The sequence below is a fragment of the Bison bison genome, unplaced genomic scaffold (assembly GCF_000754665.1).
Source record: "Bison bison bison isolate TAMUID 2011002044 unplaced genomic scaffold, Bison_UMD1.0 scf7180017864184, whole genome shotgun sequence".
Classification (NCBI taxonomy): Eukaryota; Metazoa; Chordata; class Mammalia; order Artiodactyla; family Bovidae; genus Bison; species Bison bison.
The window spans coordinates 2,189,037-2,194,847 of NW_011494756.1; positions in this window are offsets into that span (position 1 = coordinate 2,189,037).

Here is a 5,811-nt window from a genome sequence, read left to right on the forward strand (position 1 = left end):
CGGGTTCCAGGCCTGGCTCTGGGATGACCAGCCCTATGACCTTGAACTGGTCAGGAACTTTCTTTCCTGGGCCTCAATTTACGGGTCAGTAAAAAAAAAATCTTTCTTGCATTTAATCCACATGAATGGATAGCATATTGCTAGGCCAGGTGGACACAGGAATAAGGACCATGGTTTCTACCCTCAAAGAGCTCTGGGTCTGGTGGGGTAAGACAGAAAGCTGGACTGTCCTAACACAGGGAGTAGGGTGTGCACAGGGAAACTGTGGGTGCAGGGAGGTGGGCACCCTGAGAAGAGGGGTTTTGTAGGATTTCTTGGAGGGGGTGCGGGCCAAGATGGAAAGGCAAATGTAGGTGGGCGGGAAGAAGGGAAATCGTTCCATGGAGAGAGGAGGGCTGTGGTGAGGAGACCAGAAGTGAGAGCTGCCTGGTGCTGCGGACAACAGAGCTCCTGCGTGCAAGGAAGCAAGGAAAATTCCAGACGGATACAGAGCTAAGAGGCTGGAGAAGTCCACAGCCTTGGGAGTCGAGCTAAGGAGCTGGACTTTAAAAGAAGATAATGGTGAGTCACCAACAGCTGTTAAACAGAAAGTGCTCCCATGAGATGAGTCCCTCATCTCATGCTAGTTGAAGGGGGAGAGTGGCCTTGCAGGGGCAGAGGGATGGAGAGAAAGGGACACAGAGCCTAGGACTGAGGAGGTTGGGTCACAGAGTTGGAATCAGACTGACTGGGATGAAGGAAAAGAAAGAGGAGGATGCCTGGGTCTCTAGTGGGGTGGGACCTACAGCTATGGGAGTGATATCAGGGAAGGCAGAAGTCAGGAGGAAAAGGGCTGCCTCTGGACCTGCCTGGGAGCTGTCCGGGCGGAGGGGTCCGGCAGGCCGCTGGCGGTCCACACCTGCATTTTGGAAGAGAGGGCTGGGCTGAAGATGGAGAGAGAGCTGGGGTCCTGGAGGAGGGAAGACGAGAGCCTGAGTGGGCTCCCGCAGACTGAGTGTGCAGAGTGCAGTGGGAAGGGGGCTGACAACCCCGAACCCCAGGTAAGCCACAGGACCAGATGCTTTCTGAGCATCTGCCAGACCCAGAATCTCTGAGCCTTTGAAAGGTTGGGAATGAGACTGCCAGAAGAATTCCAATTGCTGGGTCCCTGTTACCTTGCATGAATGCATGCTAAGTCGCTTCAGTCTGTCTCTTTGAGACATCTATGGACTATAGCCCACCAGGCTCCTCTGCCCATGGGATTCTCCAGGCTCCCCTCCCCATGGAGTGGGTTGCCATGCCCTTCTCCAGGGGATCTTCCCATCCCAGGGATCAAACCCGAGTCTCTTACTATACATCTCCTGCACTGAAGGCGGGTTCTCTACCACTACTGCCACTTTAGACGTGTCAGCTATGTGATTTAGGCAAGTCACAGCCTCCAAAGACCAAATGAACTTCTGGCCCTTGTGTTGACCTGTTTATAGTTCGTGTCCGACTTCTGACATACAAATCTCCAAGTCACCCTTTAGGACTACAGTGCTGGGGCTAGGAAACCAAGGAAGAATTCCAGGTAAGACACCTTTTAAGCAACAGCTATCAGGGCTTCCCCCCAGTGGCTAAGACTCCAAGCTCCCAATGCAAGGGTTCTGGGTTTGGTCCCTTGTCAAGGAACTAGATCCCACATGCTGCAACTAAGAGTTAAAATCTTCCCTCCCAGGACTTCCCTGGTGGTCCAGTGGTTCAGAATCCACCTTCCAATGCAGGGAACACGGGTTGGATCCCTGGTCAGGGAACTAAGATCCCACATGTTGCATGTACTGCAACTAGAAAAATTCCACATGCCATAATGAAGATTGAAGATCCTGCATGCTGCAACTGAGACCCAGTACACCCAAATAAATAAACTTTTTAATGTTAAAAAAAAAAAAAAAGGAAAAAGCAACAGCTATCTTCCTGAAAGGCTGAATGGGAATGATTCAGAAGGTCTCGCTAATAGTGTGAGATCATTATTCACATCTGGAGGAGCCTGGCAGTGTTGGCTGTTAGACAAATCACCACTTACTGAAGTGCTGGTCTACATTTTCATGTAGGTGGGTTGCTTTTCAAGCTGGACTCACCTATAGCTCACCTGATTATTTCAGGTCTTCAGGGAACAGAGAAATAGTCATGGAAGATGGCAAAGGACAAACTCAGCATAATTGCTCTCCCACAAATTACCTCTGCAAGCCTTCCTTCTGATGGCTTCAACTCTGACTGGCAGTTTGGGACCCAGCTCACGCTGCCTCTCTTGTGTTCTGCCCCTCAATCCCATCCCCTTCCCCCAGCTCATTCAACTCTGACCTTAAAATCTTCCCTCCCAGGACTTCCCTGGTGGTCCAGTGGTTCAGAATCCACCTTCCTATGCAGGGGACGCGGGTTGGCTCCCTGGTCAGGGAAGTAAGATCCCACATGTTGCATGTGCCACAAGTAAGACCCCGCACAGCCAGATAAATAAACCAAATGCATAGATATTAAAGTAAATGGCATTCTCACCTTAAAAAAAAACCTTCCCTCCCTTTCCAGATCTAGCCACGCATAATCTATCTCCAGGCTCTTACACCCCTGCCCGCCCACCCTCAGCAGTCCAGTGCCTCGCCAGCCCAGCTCTTTGCATTTACCTTTGGTTTCTCTGGCCCGGTCCAGCTCTGTGGCCCAGTCCGTAGCAGCATCTGCTGCAGGGTGGCCCAGGGCTGCGTCTGTGCTTTGGCTCAGAATTGATGGCTGGGTGGCAACATCTGAGGTCGTCAGGTTAATGACACTGTCCAGTGTGCTCTCACCAGCAGCCGGGTCTGGGGTGACTGGCACAGCTGGACCCATGGCTATGACCAACCTGCTTGTGTCCAGAGCTGGAGAATTCGTAGTCACGCCCAGCTTGGCTGTGTTCACCAGCATGACTGTGTCCGGCCTGGCTGTGCCCAGCTTGACTGGATCTGGGGCTGCCCGTTCCATGACTGCACCCGCTGTGGTGAATTCTGGTTTGGCTCTGCCCTCCGTAGCTATGGCTTTGCCCACCTTGTCCGGGTCTGGGGTTACTGAGTCCATGCCCCTGCCAGGCTTGCTTGTGCCTACTATAGCCACGTCCACGGCAGAGCCCAGATTGGTATCCAGATCAAGGGACTCAATGCCTGTGTCCAGTCTGGATGGATTTGGTGTAGCCAAGTTGACAGTCAAGCCGGGTTTGTTGGTAGTCCTTGTGGATAAACGGCTGGCTGTGTGTGGCCTCGTATCCAGAGCAGCCAAGTCCATGGCCATCGCGGGCCCCGTGGTAGGGGAGGCCCTTTGGAGATGCAGCCGTGGTCTCGGGATACCCCTGGACCGGGGCTTGCCTCTTCCTGGAGAAGCTCTGGTAGGCACGTGTGCAGTCACTGGGACGGGGTGCCTTGGACCCACTGAGCCCGGCCCCGCAGGACCTGGTGGACTTGGAGCCAAGCGGGACTGGAACGGTAGAGTCAGGTACGAGCTCACCAGGGGCTTCTCAGCTGTGGGCATCCTGCTGGATTTGGCCAGACCTGGGTTCCCTGGGCCCTCGGAGTGGACCCTGTCCCCTGGCACTAGGGTCACCGATGACAAGCCAACTGTGGGCAGCCTCCCTCCTCCGTGGGTGGCCGCCTCCCTGCCTGGGCTGGACAGCTCTTCCCAGTGAGAAGGCAGGGGGCCCAGGGGCCGTGCTTGGCTGTGCGGATGGACTGTTAAGGAGATGGAACTGAACTTCCTGGATGCCAGGCTCTTGCCAGTTTCTTGGGAGGACACACTCCAGGCCCTCGCTCCAAGGCCTGGCCGGCTGGAAGCCTGTGGGATGTGGCTTGGGGAGAAAGCATCCAGATGGAAGGTCTTCCTGAGAACAGGGATGAGAGGCGACACCCCACCAGGGAGCTTCGAGGGGCAGGTTGGGCGGCCCAGCGGGTGGCTGCGGGAAGAGTTTCTGGGGCCGGGGGCCCCATGTGGCTGCATCTCAAAGTCGTGGTCCATCCAGGTCATCCACCTTCCCCTGATCAACAGAGTAAAGAGACCAAGCAGGGGTGAGGCAATGGAGCCTGGAGGTGCCGGCCCTCCCCAACCTGACGAGCCACTAGCCCTCCTCTGAAGGGGCCTTGTTTGGAGGGGGTGGTCAGGTCCTCAGTGGGCTACACGCATCCCTTCCTAGCTCCCACCACTGCATGCCTGCACACGTCACACACACACACACCTACCTGGACGCCAGGTGAAGGTGGTACCCAATAAGCAGGCTGCCTGGCATGATGGATGAAACCTCTCTCTTTACCTGGGCCCCTGTCTCTGTGGACAACTCCGAGGAGTTCACATATATATGTCTGAGGACCCCAGGGGAAGACAGTGGTTTTTGGAGGCCTGACTGCCTCTTCCATAAGGGGCCAGAGGACTCTGGGTTCCCACCCACAGCCCCCAAAATAGGAATGCCAGCATCCAGGTAGGAGGCTGAGAGACGACCCCTTTGGCTTGGGAACAGGGTAAGATCTGGGGCTCCTCCCAGAACCAGGGAAGAGCCCTGGGCTGCCTGCTGCTAGAGCCTAAGTGGGAGCCGAAGTGGAATTGGAGCTGAAGAAGGCCCTGGATAAGGGGAGGCTTGGGAAGTGCAGAAGTAACGAGTGTTCACAGGGGACTCGTTCAGTGAACTCACCTCTGTCCCCGCCCCTGGGGACCTGTGGTCCCCAGAGTCATAGGGCAGCAAAGCAGGTCGAGCTACATCAGCGGTGAGCCCTGTGGTGGAAGCATTAACTCAGCCTTTGGGGTTCAAGGGGGGAGACTGACCTGGGGCTGGGGGAATTCATACGGAGGGCCCAAGGGCGAGGAGACGTGGTGTCTTTGTGAAAACCCTCTGTGGGGCTTCCAGGCTGTGTCTGGGGGAGAGGGGAGACCAGGCTGCAGGTGTGCTGGGACTCAGGCCAGGCACCATGATGCTCAGGCCCTGGGAGGGGACCTGGTGGGATCTTGCAGGTGGTCACTCTGCGGCTGTGTGGCAGAGAGACCAGGGGAACAGAGGGGGAGGCAAAGAGGGAGTCCCCTTATGTCTGATGGTTAGGACATGGTGCTTTCACGGCTGTGGCCCCAGTTCAATCCGATCAGGGGGAACTGAGATCCTGCAAGCTGTGCGGCAAGGAGAGCCGCCACTCTGTGGGCTGGGGTGGGGCTGGAGAAGGCTGAGCAGCACAGAGGAAGAAGCAAAGGGACCACCTGGCCACGGGGAGTCGGGGCAGGGGTAGGCGGGGGCGTCTAGGAATCTGGCTGGTGGTCTGCATGGGTGAGCCATCCCCCGAGGGGAGCTCCCCAGCGCCCAGACGGCCAGCTGGTGCACACGCTGGGCTCCATGGAGCCCTCCTGGAACAAAGTTGTTTCTGTTGCTTTCAACACAGCAGGCAGGGATGTGATGCTGGGGGGGTGGGTGCAGGGCTGGTAGCAGGGTTCACGGGGGAGTGTGACTCTGTGGCTAAAGCCCTAAAGTCTGGAGCAGGGACCAGGCAGGACACCAGAGGGTCTTCATCACCCCTCATGGCGGCACCCCAGCCCCTCATCCCCCTCCAGTCGCATGTTTGTCCCCGAGGCTGTCCCGGCCTTTATCAACTCCCCACTTGGCATGTCCCCACAGCCCTGCTTGTGGGCCCTTCCTCACAACGACACGCACCCGGGCACAGGTGCGCTTACCCTGCACTTAACCACAAACATCTACCCTCGGTGTACACACACGCGCACACACAGCTGGCCGGAGGACAGAATTTCTGAATCTGTTCTAACGTCCCCAGATCCCTTCCCCTCACTGAGCCTCCCCCACGCCCCATC